The 14,736-nt window shown below is 38.7% G+C and overlaps 1 protein-coding gene across 5 annotated transcripts in view; it reads left to right on the top strand.

The window, feature by feature from the left end:
- The window catches only part of NDST2 (N-deacetylase and N-sulfotransferase 2), a 141,865-nt gene that overhangs the window by 24,383 nt on the left and 102,746 nt on the right, over positions 1-14,736 (top strand). For 4 of the 5 annotated variants that reach the window (XM_030031495.2, XM_030031484.2, XM_030031486.2 and 1 more), the window contains exon 2: positions 6,920-7,007. The exons of the other annotated variant lie outside the window; for it this stretch is intronic. The gene's annotated coding sequence lies outside the window, so the exon portion shown is untranslated. The remainder of the gene's footprint in view (positions 1-6,919; positions 7,008-14,736) is intronic. 5 annotated transcript variants of the gene reach the window in all.

Genomic DNA, 14,736 nt, shown 5'->3' with positions numbered 1-14,736 from the left:
AAGGTTGGACAGCAGATCGGATCTATGGCAGCAGAAATGTTAATCTGGCCTATGGGCCACCCCTTTTTCTCAGGACTGCAGACGTGCTGGAAAGCAAGTTGAGGAGTTCATGAGTTGTCTCAATTACCCATTTCCTGCCAACTTCTACTGATATTTTTCTGTCCTCTGACTGGAAGTAATTGTATCACATGATAGAAGTGGAATTGGCACTTATCACGTGATAATTTGTGTGATGGGAGTAGTTTGCTGCTATATTGCAGCAGAGCGTATAATCTGGAGTGTGAGTGGGATGTTTGGGTTTTTTTCCAGTTGGTAGGGAGAGAGCAAGGCCTGGGATTCTTCACTGCCTCTGTAAAAAATTGTCATCTGCCCCAGCTTAAAGATATATTAATAGCATCCTGATCTCTTACATACATGGTTGGTCCTGTTGCCTGGATACAAACATAAAGTGATTAGAAAGCTATCATTAATGTAAAATGAACAAAATAGGTCATAAAGGTACCCAGTTAGATGTTTTTCCTGTGTGCCCACAGTGCATGTTGGTACTTGGCTCTTTTGCTCGCTTGTTGCAGATTGTGCTTTGCTGCCAATGCTGCATTAGGCTTTTCACTAAACTGCAAGTGTAACCTCTGTGATGTTTTCTGCCAGCTCTCTCTCTGTGGTTTCTTCCCTGTTCTTTGAAATAAACCCATATTGGTTTTTCTCACATCATTTGTACCCTTCCATAATCTGTTACCTTTTGTGTGTCTTTGATCTGATCGTCTTGTCGTCTTAATTTCTTTCAGTACTCAGTTGTATTTTTAGTTTCAGTGTGCTGTATTACTCTTCTTGGTAAATATATGCACTGTGTCACATAAAGGAGTGTTAAACATCGCTACAAAAGCCCCTTGTTTTTTAACATCTCCCTAGGGTCTTGTAATGGATTTGTTAGGGCTCTGGGGAGATGTCCCTTTCTAACCTAGTTTCTGGTTCAGTTGTTCTCTTTTCCATCATTTCCTGCAGCGTTTCCGATTTTCTTCATGAAAATATATGCTCACTTCTGATGCCACTCTTACTGCTTTTTGCATGCTTTTTTTCAAGCATAGATGAAAATGTCTGTGACAGGTTTGGTAATGTTTCTTCAATTAATCCTCTATTTCTTAAAGTCTGTTCACATATAGACGTGCTGTACTTCAGGTGTGTTTTTTCTCTTCTCAGCTGTTCTAGTAGCACTCCATGATACTTTTGTTTTAAGGGTGAAGTAACTGAAGCAATTTTTTAGTTCTCATGACTTTTAACAACCAACTGCTAGAGGTGGACTGCAGTGACTGAGTTCTTAGTTTGCTTCAGTTGCAAAATAAATTGTTTGCTTAAACCGTGCCTGTGTAGGCCTTTGGTATGAACTGGCAGAGAAGAAAGAGGAATGAAAACAGTGATACTGGCTTCCCAAATTCAGGACAGTAAAGAATGAAAGTATTTCTTGCTTTCTTTTGGAGAATTGTTACATGTTGTTTAGCCACCAGTATTACAGTGAATGAGTGTTAGGTACAGGCATCTTACATCTGTGTTACTTGGTGATTAGGGAAAGGAATGCAGGAGGATTGTTTTGTGGTTAATATGCTGTAACTGGGATTAGAAAATTTGACCATGTTACCTTGCTCTGCATTTCATGTGAACTTTAGTAGTTTACTTCATTGCTGCCTCAGTTCTGTTTTTGACAAATTAGGATAATACTTCTGTTCTAATACTTGTGTACTATCTCTGTTTCTTTTGAAAAGTATGTGGGACAGGGACTGTCTTTTGTTAGGCATACAGAAATCTGATTATATATACAGATACTGTTGTGTGCTTGTGTATGTGTTTTGATAGATAGATAATATATAGCAATCCTAACCTTGGCTGAAGCCTTTTGGTGTGTGCTGTAATGTAAATAGCAATGAGAATATAGTTGAAACAAATGATACGATGCTTTCCCAACAATTTGGTCACAAAATACGGCTTCCTGTGTTTAACTGTAGGAGACGTTTTTAGGTCTTGCCATAAATACTGTATGATAGCTTTCAGAATGCATACATCCATGCACAAATACATAAAAGAAAAATTTCCATCTGTCATTTAATGAGTTTATTTCTTTGATATCATGATTCATGTTATTATAAAACCCAGTCGCCTTTTTGGCTCACTTTGTGTCATAAAATGCACTTATGAGAAATAAAGAAAGAAGATGAGAATGCCATATCCAGTGTGAGAAATGATATGTGTAATACGCTGTTCTGTTTCTAGTAGTACCTGATGATCAGTTTTTTTGGAGGAAGTGATCAAATCTCCATAATGGACAATTACGTAATTATGAGTGAGAGTTTCAGAAACACTTAAGAGATTTAAGCACACACATCTCGCTGAAAGGCAAGGAGGTTAAAAAAAACCCCAAACTGTATAAATGCCTATCTCCTTTGTGTTTGTAGAAACTAAAGATGTTTCTATTTTCATATTTATTGCTAGCTTTTACTAAAATACTGCTCTGATAATGGATTATGTGGGTATGCACGGCTTCTCCTCAATTCCTCCCTTCCACTTTAAATAAATCGACTTTTAATTTTACTGTGTGTTTTGCTGTTGCTTAAGGTAAACATCTTGTTTAGGCAAGATTTATCAGCTTGATGAACAGCGAAGGCTAGCTAAGTAGTAGGCTTGTGGAAAAGCAGCAGGTGTAGTAGTGGATCATACTTTGTACCTGAGGCAACAATGCAAATAATGTATATGAAGGAGCCCAGCATCTGAAACACGTAGTCTTTCTCTCTGCTGTGTCCTTGAACAATGGACTGCTGCAGCTGTTTTTGCACACCATACTTGAGGAGAAATGAGGACCAGCTGGAGGTAGCTCAGGAGAAAGCGATAGCAATGAAAATGTGACCTACAAGGAAAGAATGAAACGATCAGGATTGTTCAGGCTGGAGAAGTTAAAATAATTTAATAATTTTAAAGTGTGCTGCAAAGAGAAAAAGAACAATTTCTCTGCCATGTTGACACAGGGTAAGACCAGAAATTAAGGGCTTAAATTGCAGAATTAGAATAGACTTCAGAAAAAACTTTTCAACAGCACAAGCAGTTAAGCCGTAGACTGAATTGCCTAGGGACCTTCTGGATGCTCTGTCCTGGAAGATGTTAGCGGAGATGACAGGCAAATGTGTCGGGAATGCTTTAGATATCACTGATCCCACCTGAAAGAATTTCCTTCCAAGCCTGTTGTCTGTGATTTCAAGGGTACCAAAATTGTTTCTGTATAGTTTCCCTTCAGTTTTAAGCATATTCTTTGCCGAGATAATTTTCATTGTATTTTCTTGAGGATTTTTTTTTTCTGCTAAATAGAGTTTCAGTCAAGGTGGATTTAAACACATTAAAAGTGAAGATATGTATTAAGAAAATGCATGTTAAAGAAAGTTAATATATATAATGTCAATATTTTTTCTAAATATCTTGTTTACTTTTTTACCATGCTGGTCAAATGACTGTTTTTACTGACACACAACATAAATTCTTGCAGAGTAACTATAGGTAATTTATAGCTCGTAATTAAAGACCTCCCTCTCTCTGTTTTTTATTTCTTTCTCATTTTCTTTGTTGCTGTGGCCCCAAACTGCCCAACAGCTCTCTGTGTTAGAATTTCCTAAACTAACCCACATTATTCTGTGTATTCAACTAACCTTACTGAAAGTTGCGTTCAGTTGAAATTTTATTTCAGTTTTTGCTTTCTTTTGCAACTATGTAATAACAAACTGAAAAAAAATAGATGCTAGTCTTTGAGAGCTTGGCAAATACCCTTGTCAATGCTCAAAAGTGATCAGTGATTCTGGTTTTGTTTCTTTTTGCCAGTTTCCAGCTTGTGACAGTACTTTGTTCTTCTTGCCTTGCACAGTGACTTGAGTGGCCCTTTGTGAAGGACTTGACCAAATCTTTTGAGAAAGTTCCAATAAACAATGTGTTCTTGTATTCCTTTGCTCCATCAGGTTTTTTTTTTCTAATCCTTGAAAGAATTCAGCTCCTTAACAGATCTACCTTGTGTTTAATTCATCTTGTCCCCTCAGCTATGCAGAAATCTTCAGTGTTCACATGCTCAGAAGGATTCTCCTTCCATCTGTTCTTGAGAAGTCGTCGGGTTTTTGCAGACTTCCCAGTTTACAGGATTTCAGGTTTACTTTCCTATGCCAAGGTTATGCTTACAAATGGGAATACAGGACCAATATCCCATGGACATTTTTCAGTGGTGTAAGTTCTCACACAGTCCCACTCTTCTGTCCCTGCATAAATGTGGTGCATAGTGCCATTGCAAGTATTTGTGCAGATGCACAATGCACTAAATCTAAAATCGAAAAATACCTGGCTCACTACAGCGTATGCCAGCACAGGGCAGTGTCAGCATGACAAAAGCAATGTGCAGCTGCTTAATGAGTGGGAAAGGGAGGAGAAGAAGGGGAGATAGCTGCCGCCTTCTGATAGTGCTGTTGGCTTAACCATGTATCATACCTGGCTTAAGATATGTCGGATTGTCTGTTTTCGTCTTTTCCTTTTGCATTAGGTAGTTTAGGCTGAGAGTAGGAAAGTCTCAACAGAAAGTCACAGAAATGTAAACACAGCAGTGCTGAGCAATGTCGTGTTTAGTCATGTGGAGACCTTGTCTCATTGTATCTTACTGAGAAATGTATGTTTTTAGCACCTTTATTACAGGGTTGTGGTTTTTTTTTTTTTAAACTTCTGAGATGCTAAATGTTGGAGGTGAATCAGATGTAGATGAAGACACTAACAGAGAAGAACTAGGGGTACTAGAAATAATGAGAGAGTATCAAAATTAGGTGTTTCCCATTTGTGGGGAGGCACTGGAGAGAATGCATTAAAAAAAAGTTTAACCTGAAATGTGTTTGTGTGTGCGCCAGGGCAAGAGTGAAACTGGAAAAGCACTAGTGTTTTTCCAAGCACTGGAAGCCTTTGGGGTGAGCAGCAGCACAGTAGATAAATCAGTTTGCAGATGTGTCATGGCAGCAAAATACAAAGTAATATGGTTTGCGGTTACACAAATTAAAGAGAAGCTCCTTCTTGAACAACTATGAGAGTTAACTTGCCAGGCGTGCAGGCCCAAACATCTTGTTTCTAGACAGATGTAAACCAACTGAAGAGAGTTGAGGGATGAATGACAAATGAGTACAGACCAAGGGACCGATGGGCAAACATGCCTACCTTGGCTATGTGATAACTAGAAGTGCAGCTGGGAGGTGCGATAAGAGTCTACAAATATTTGAGAGGCACATACTTGAAAGATAGCAAGTAATTAATTTAGTAGGGTGGGAAGGGGCATAACTAGAAACAAGGGAATGAGATTAGGAAATATATTAAAGTATGGAATAGTCTGCCCAAAGGAAAGGTTGGAAGAACAAATATATATAAGACTGGTAGAAGGATTCAGGAAATAATCTAACATCAAAGAGTCAGCTTTCTGATGAAAATAGATTGAATAATTTAGTAAGTCTCTTTTACCCATTTAATTTATGTTTGCTTTTGAGGTATTAAGGCAAGTTGGCAGCCTCTCTTAACTCTTTAATTTTGCCTCCCTAATGCTTACTGCTGGTTCAAATCTACATTATTGCATACCAATCTTAGATGCTGTCTTTCTTTAGGAAAATGTTTAAAAAAGGAACAGTTGGGGAAACAATGTAGAAAGATATAAGGGGAAAAGAAAGGCGAGTAAGCTTTGGGAATGACTTTTAAGAACATTGTCTGTCTACATTCTGCCTAAAAGCTGTAGCTGCAAATAAATGAGAGCAAGCTAATACCAGATATAGAGGTCTAGTTGCACTGTTTTGTTCCTGTTTGCATCTAGGTAAGGGAGCTCCCAGCCTGTGAGTTACTGTTTGTGTTACATGCAGCCAACCTGCAGTTGATGGGGTGGTAAGAACAGGAGCAAAACCCTTTTTAGCTTAGAGGAAGGCAGCAGAGAATTTTTCCATAATGAAACAAGGTGCATCTTAAATTGCAGCCAGAAAGTCAGTTTGACTGCATCTGAGAGGATGGAGAGCAGCCCTAAGCTGCTCCATTTGGCTTGGCGATAGGCTAAATAGTAAAAAGTGTTCAGGTTCACTACTACTCTTGGTGGCTTCTTGTCTGGATAGATGCCAGGTGCCTGCTAGGCTCTGGTGTGGTGAAGGAAGACAGCAAGGAGGAGTCGCATTGAGCTGCTGCCCCAGTCATAAAGACGTGGCTATGCTCAGCATTTGCTGGCTGACTGCTGTTGGCTGGAAGGCAGCCCTGGGATTAATTTGAGGAGATTATTTAAAAAATTTGGAAAGTGTATCAGTTTTGGAGCGTTCCTTTGTAAAGCACAAAACTCTAAACCTCAGTTTTCAAACGGCACTAAGAGAAAGCGAATTTATGATGCTACATTGCATTTCTGTACATGGTCTCTACATGCAATCTGTACAAGGATCTAAGCTGCTGTTTAAACTCCAGTATTGAGGACTCCATCTGAGGGTGTGTTTTAAATGTTTCATTATGAAGAAAGGTCTTCATGTGAAATTCAAAGCCAAGTTCTCGGTGCCATGATGCTTATAGTCGTGGAAGTTGGAACTTTCCAACTGGTGGACCGTCAGCACTTAAAACAAGCCAGGAGGTTCTTAGCATTTTCTTCCCCTTCCTGCTTTTCCTTTTATATAATTGGGGATCAGTTTCAGTGATTAAGAAATATTGTCTTCACTTTCACTTGCCATGTTTTTAATGAAGCACAACAGTGTGTGCACTGTCTTGTTGAATAATTCATGTTTGGAACAAAATGGTTGTTTGCTCAGCCCGTGTGCAATGATCTTCATACATGTATAAAATAAAGTACTCTTTGATCTTTCTTTCCTGTGTATCTCTAATCCAGACCCATTTTACTCTTCTGCCTCCCCCACAGCTGGAGGGTGTACTTGTGAGCCAGGCATTGTTGGCTTGTTGGCTTTAGCTCTGTGTGCTGGCTTCTGAACAAAGGTGCTGCTGAAAAGGTGAGTATTTAACTTCCATCCTCTTTGACGCAGATTTATGTGCAGATTTATGTTCAGAGGAACTGATAAATTTAGACTCACCAAACCTGTCGGCTTAAGCTGTATCTAGGTTTGCAATGGAGAAAATCTAACCTACCAGCTCATAAAATTGTGAGCATCAGCCCTCAAAGCACTGTTAAATTCTGGTTTACTGTAAATTGTGTGGCATTCTGCAGCACTGCAGACCAGAGAAGCTGAAAGGTAGGCATGTTTCATCTCTTGAACAGATCTGAATTTAGAGCTAGTGAAATCTCTGAGACCCTGAAAATAAACTAATAAAAATACAATTCCTACCATATGACCAGCATGGGAAGGGATGGCTGAGAGGTGTGCTTCACTACCCATTTCCTACATAGTTGTGTGAATTCTTCATCAAATCTAATGTCTTCACATCAGCTGTCTTCTGAAGGTAGCTGAGGTACCTGAGCATTAACTGAAAGAAAAAGAAAACAGGCTTTTATCAAATCGAGATGGCTACTTGTGAGATGGGGGATAAGTTTAATGGTATTACTCTGCTGTGAGTACTTAGCAGGAATTTCTTGAAACCTTTCCTTTCAGCGAGTGAAATGAAATGCTGAGTGTGCCAGGCATGCAGAGGTGCAGTGTAGGGGAGAGGGTGTCATTTTACAGGTATTTCCAATTGGCAGTGAACAGAGTAAAACAACAGAGGATTAGCACAGAAGGGAACATTTAGAAACATCTAGAGTGCTTTATGGTTGAGAAATAATGTGTTTTATCTGCACGCAAACAAACCTTTGTTTATAGGAGAGTATTAGTACTTTAAGGAAGGGTAGATGAAAGTAAATATGTGATAATGTAAAGTTTATATTGCTCTGTTTTCCATGAGACTGCATTAACCATCAGAAATGGGGATGTCATGCATAAGGTTTGAAGATAGTTCTTCAGGAGCATCTGTAAAACTTTATGCTGTCAGAGGTTATGTGTGTATTGGTCTTGTGCAGACAGTTTTCCTCATATATATATTCTGTATTTACAAATACTAGTGTTATCTACCTCTGCCTGTAAAACCACTCTGCATTAGAGTTACTAACTTAATATTTTAGGAACTAAAGAGAGTCTGGGTAAAACATTCTAGAAACTTCCAACTTGTAGCCGAAAAAGGCTTTTTAGATACAGTAAAGTGTGTAAAGTAAATATCTTGACTTCATGAAGAAAAATATCTTGGAATGTTCAAGATTATAAGCAAATATTGTATATCTCATTAGAAAGCTGGACTTTTATACTTCATAAAACTTCAACATGCTGAGATACATAGATTTAAATTTTGTCAGTTAATGTTATTGTTTGCTTAATTTTTCCTGTAGTAAAGTTTTTAATAGGGATATCACTGTATCATATTAAGAGAAATGTGATTATTTTATATATATGTAATAAAATATTTATTAATTACCTAAAAATCATTATTTAAGTACTGCCTTGTCTTGTAAGAAGCTGTTAAACACTTCTTAGGAGAGAAATGAGTATTTGTTAAAAGGAAAGAGGTTGGAAGAGCTCCTGTTCTGTAACTGCAACTTGGATTGTTTTTTTTGAATCCACTTGTTTTAAAAATCAGTGTTTTCACGATACTGCTCTTGGTCTCATGTGGAGCCTCTTTGTCTTGTCTTAGAAGATTTGTCTGTTGATGTCAGAAGTCCATATTAACATGCCACTATTGTATCACAGTCGTGTTTCCGACCCTACGGGAATATTTCATGGAGTTTAGTGTCCAAAAGGTGTTACACTTTTTTATTTCCTTTTTTCATTTGTTTTGGTTTTGTGTTTGTTTGGGTTTTGCGTTATTTTGGGGCTTTGGTCATTTCAAAGCTGTCTACTAAATTTCAGGGTATGTCTTTGAAATCATGAAAGGCAAAGCAAGATTCTTTCCTGGTTTTGTGTATAGATAAATATGGCTGGTAGAGCAAGATCTTGCTCTGTGATTCTCTTGCTCTATGACATCTATGAAAAAAACCTTTCTGACTAAGGACACTTACAGTCTCTTAAAAGAAGGACACCAAAATAAGTAGTCTCCTGCATACAGCTCAAAAACTAGTTCTGTGTGTCAGAAGTGTGTCCCTGACTGACATTTGGCACAACAGTAGGAATTGAATTAGAGTTACCAGTTGTGTTTTGCATGTTTCTTCTGTCAGGAAGTGGTGAGGAGCAATCATGAGGAATACAATATGCAGAAGGATTTGCAAGCAAGCAAGGAGCAAGCTTAATAGCAAGAGGTGGCAGGTAGATGTAAGGATCTGGCCTGGAAGAAGTTACAGTTATAAGGTTGTAATTTTATTAAATAATCATAAAGAATAATTCTCTGTACCTGGGGAGTTGTAGAGAATAATAATTTCCAGTAAGGTTTAATTCAGCAATTACCAAGGTACTCTTGAGGCTAAGCATCTTTGGTCTTTTTACTGTTAGCAGCTAAATCATGTGACACTCAGTGGTACAACTGAGTTGGAAATAGCATTTTGGTTTTTTTCTCTAAAACTTGCTGTTATAGACAAGGCCTTAAAAGCAAGCAAAGATTATGTGTTGAAAAGTGTTAGGGCAGTTACTGAGTATACTTCTGGTTTTGTGGTTGTCCTCTAGAAGGCATGGATTCCTTAAAAAGAAAAAAAAAAAACCAACCCCAACAAATCCCTCAAACAAACTAACTTCCTTAACTTTATTTCCAAAAGTGATACTTTTATAGAAGATGGAGTTTTAGGGATCTGAATCAAGTTGCTTCTTTCCTCTTTTCATTTCTCTCACCCGTTTAAATGAGTTACTGTACACCTTCTGTCATATCTGTGTAATTGGCTGAGCTGTAGACATGCAGTAACTTCATGCAGCTAACAAAAGCAGTATATAATGCACAAGTCAGATTTGTTAATCAGACAGCCTGATGAGACCAAAGATACAAAATATTTCTTCATTTGGAATATTGTTGGATTTAGCAGTGTAATTTTAGGTATCGAAAGAAGCTGATTGCTCACCCCTGATATTCTGTGGTATCCGTTTCTTTGTGCTCTGATTCGTGATGGAGGAAGACTTGAACACCGTCTTTGATACATGTGAAATCTGTAGAGGGATCTTTGGAGTCCTTATGTTAACATACTGCATGCTACTATTCATTTTCCATACCCAAAGAACTGATGGTTTGAAGGTAATTAAGTACATAAGTTTACTGCAGGAAAACCTTCTAAGCCCCCTTTTGAGATCTTCACTCAAACCAGAAGTTCGGGTGCAGGACAGTTTCAGACCTGTGTGTTAGAAATACTGGATTTGAACATGAAGTGCTCTTCTGCTGAGGCGCTCTGGGTATGTGGGGCTGTATTATCAGCAAGTGCCCTTCCTGCTGAGGGATTTTTTTCAAGCAGACTGACATCTCCCTCTCCAGTAAGCAGTAGCATCCTTGTGATTCCTTTCAGATGTGCTGGTTTTTGTGGACTAGAGTGTACGGGGGGGATATTGCATTGAATTTGGTGTCTCTCCCAAGCTGGCAGGATTGTTCCCAGATGTCAGTGACTCACAGTAGCCGAGTTGCTGTCTCAGAGTTCAAGTTTATGGAATTTGCAGTTCAGTTTCCCTTGAATTGTCTGGCAGAGATGGAATTTCCCATGAACTAGGAAGAGCAGGAGAGATTGCACAAAGTAGAATCTTTGAATGTGTGTTGGGTCTGAAAAATTGCTGAGAAGGGCCGTCCTTCCTCAGTCCTTCCTGGGGAGAGCGCCTTGCCAACAATCATGCTTTCAGGTGTTTCATTTTGTTCTAACTTCTTATGCTGTGCTTGTTGCTGAACATCTCCAGTTTCTAGAACTGCATTAAAAATGTGAAAAATATGTCACATGATTGTCATCTTACTCTTTCTCTACACGGATGGCAAACTTCATTTGGATTTAGATGTTCTGTTCTCTCAGCAGGGTAACTACTTTGTTTATGCCAAAGAAGAGGGGCACAAATCTCATCAATGCAATTCATTCATAGAATTAATGTATTTACTGAGCAATAAATTACATTTTATCCTGTCTTTTCTGCTACTTGTTCATTTTTACCAAACAGGTTGCCCTTGCCCCTTATGTTAATGTGAAGGGATATTTGAAATAGCTGGGGTATACCATGTAGAATGGGGACCTGGGGTTACATGTTGATTTTGACTGTTGTTCTGGTAGCGTGTGATTCCTCTGGACAGCCTGCTGCACTCTGATAGAGCTGCATTAGGGCGTAGGCGGTCGTAAGTGCTGGCTGCTGAACAGCGCAGAATCAGTAGAATGCTTTGGATTTCATTTATTTTCTTTGAAGACAACTGTTACGTGACTGAGAATTGCTGTCATTTTCCAAAACGTATAAATCTTCTGAAGCTTATTTGCCTTGTTGGTGCTCTGTTGTAGAGTATCAGGATATTTGGAGCAAGTTCAGTCTGCTGCAGGTATAGTCAGTACTGACCAGCCCACATCTGCGGCTCGATTACACTGCATGCAGTGCCATGTTCCCTCCTTTCTGTTTGTGGTTTGTACCTGTGAACCTTGCATTTGTGTGTGAAATGTATGTTCTAGTTCAGAGTGCTGTTTGAAAATACATGAAAGGCAAAGAAAATAGCAAGTGTGCGCTATTCAATGTTGTGGCTTTTCCATTGTTGTTAATCTATTAAAATGAAACTTGAAGAGCCCAGAGTAAGAAGATGATATTTAGTTCACTAATCAGATAAGCAAAGATGGAAGAGGTAATGGACACAGTTTTATTTTCTGGATATACTAAGCAAGAACAGCCTGAGAAGATTAATGTGTATGTGTTTCAGACTCCAGGTACATTTTTCCATTAAACAGGATTACTTACCACCTTCTCTTCAGTTCTGTACTTGCTTCCTTTGTATGCCCTTTTGTAAGGAAGACCCATAAAACTTTTCTGTCTTCTTCAGTGAAATCACAGATAATGAAACTCCTCTTTTTCCACACTAGTACTGGTTTGCCACATTGATAACTGTTCATGAAGCTTCTCAGTTCTCTGATATCAATCTCTTATCTTATAAAGATCCAGATATGCTTGGTTTCTTCAGCCTTTAATGCCTGTTGGCCAACTTGAGTGATTTGAAATATGTTTGGTTAAATGTGCAAATATTGTGTTAGATGATTAACTGTGGCTATACTTCTAGTCACCCTAAGAAAGCAGTATTTCTGACTACTTATGCACAGGATGCATCAGGCTTCGGGGACGACTTCTTCCCTGCACTGAGTATTTCTGCTGAGATAGCTGATAACCTTGTCCCCAGTTGCCCACGTCTTCTTCCCATAAATTGGAGAATTTTAGTATTCTGTCTTTTCTAAGATCCTTCCTGCTAAGAGGATTATTGGAAGTTACATCCAAGTAAAGGGGTTGAAAGTAATCAATCTCAGGGCTGTAGGGCATGATATTTATAGTAACATAATGACCCTTTCAGGGACCTTTTCTCCATTGAGACAAAGTACTCATTTCAGTGTCTGGTAAAATCAATTTTCATTTTTGATACATCCACCATGACCAGAAAATGTTTTCACTTGAAACAGTTCTACCTTGCACTTTGTTTTCTGAAGGCATGTGGAGGGTGGGAGAGTTTTCACCCTGTTGACTGCTGAAGACTTGCTTGCATGAATGCATTGAGAAAAGGTGAAATTAACTTTTTAAAGATAGGAAGTCAGTATGTAGTAAACTCAAGTAGCTTCAATCATGGTGTGGACTTCTTATTCAGAAGTAAGTTAACCTGAGTTTGCTGTTCCTTTAGCTTCCTTTCCAAATGTCCAAGGAATAAAAGCTCCCTCCGTGTGCATCAAGAAGTTTTGCTAATGATCTCCCCTATTGATCTCGGTGGCATAATTAATCCAGCAGAAGTCATACAGTAAATGCGAAAATTTGTAATGTGTATCACCTAGATTTTTCTCAGCTTGATGTTGTGGCACTGTGGTGGTTGTTCAGAGTCCTAAGAGCCACCTTTACTAGAGGTCAGATTGTGATTAGCATCAGCTTGATTAGAGTAGCCTATTTATGGTCTCAGAATTGTACTATAGTCTCTTGAAATGCACAATAGATGATAATACTGAAAATACTGTGTAGGTACCATATTGTTACCTGGACTTCAAAGTGTGGTGTTTTGTAATCCCTTTAAAGGGCAGGAAAGGATACAACAGAAACAGAGGGGTAGAGAGATACATACACAAGTGAGAAGTAGCACGGTACCATATAAATAATATTCTAAGTTAAAAAATTTGGAACTTTTTTGAAGACCTGACAAACCTGAAGTAATATATTTTGAAAGTAGTGAATACTTTAGCACAGGTAATCTAAAACCTCCTTGTTTACATTTCTTTATCTATGCAAGAAAAAAAGAGTTATTCAGAAGAGCTGAGCAGAAGCAAACCTAAACTGCTAACAGGGGGTACTTTTTATTATGCCCAAATTTGTCCATGGAACTCATGGCCATGCTTGTTATTAGTTCTGAGGTGTAAATGGGAATCAGTGGGACTCAGCATGCATGACTGATGGAAAAGAAGGAAAAAAAAAAAGACCCAGGTAGAAGAGGATATAAACTCACACGACACAATGTGTGAGTCAGTTTCTAAAGACTGATTATTTCCATGAAGATATTTTAATTTAGGATTTCTTGAAACTTTTCAAAAGGGGTGGAATGGCTTATTTCAAATTGTCCAGTATTTGAGCAAGATAGTCTCCAGCTCTGAATTGTCTTCTGGACTATCGTACATTTTCCTGATACTGTGAACTAATCTCATCATTAACTACCAGGGAACAGTCCATCAAAATTCACTCTCTGTTTCTGGAAGATATTTTTTGTGGAAGGGGAGCTCCCACAGAAGACTTACTAATTCAGCTTACTTGTCCTGTGTTCTACCTTTCCTCTCAGTTCTGTAATTTATAATTTCTTTTGTTCTTCCTTACCCTGTTGATAGTGCAGGATTCCAAATCCTTCAGTCATTCTCGCCTTCCAGCTCCTCTTTGGATTCATCCCAGCTGACTCCTGCAGTCTAATAGAGGGAACCTCAGACAAAGCATGTAATCTCATATTTCGGAAATCAGGAATCAAAAGCGTATGTTTCAAGTGAGGAAGGGAGTTATCTCCATCTTAGAGTATCTGAACTGCTGCCAAAGTGGCCAGTCCCATGGCAAAAAGTGAATAATCTGGTAAATTTCCACCTATCATTAAGATATCCAGTCAAAGAAATTGTTTTTAAGTCAAGAATACTGTAGACTATTTCTTTTACTGAGCCACTTGGGAGAATCTGAATGTAAGGGAATTTGCTCTATGAGCGTGTAGCATTGAAGGCAGCGAGTGTGCAGAAGTCCTTCAGCCAAGTCTTAAAGGTGGCAAGCAGTCTGCAGGGTCACCTCTCCAGCACTGACTAGTTAGCAAACTGTCTCCCCTACCTGAAGTGGCACCTGGAGCTTACCATTTGCCATGTAATTATTAAGAAAAGTGTACGTTTATTCTTTCAGCTCCACGATGCTTTAGAAGTGCTTTGCAGCTGCATGTCTGTTCCTCTCTTCTGCTGGTGCTCTGTGGGTCTCATTTGTGTTCGAGCTGGTTTTTTGCTCTTTTTTCTTAAGCTGAAATGTTCTATCTTGGCATAAGAAGAGGTCCCTCTTGCTTTTGCTGTCTGTTTTGTAACTTCAATAGCTGAATTTGAGGTAGAATAGTGGCTTACTTTCTAAGTCAGTACAGGTG

This window comes from Aquila chrysaetos, chromosome 11, assembly GCF_900496995.4.
Source record: "Aquila chrysaetos chrysaetos chromosome 11, bAquChr1.4, whole genome shotgun sequence".
Lineage (NCBI taxonomy): Eukaryota > Metazoa > Chordata > Aves > Accipitriformes > Accipitridae > Aquila > Aquila chrysaetos.
The sequence above is the reverse complement of the archived record's forward strand: the minus strand, read 5'-3'. Positions and strand labels throughout refer to the sequence as shown.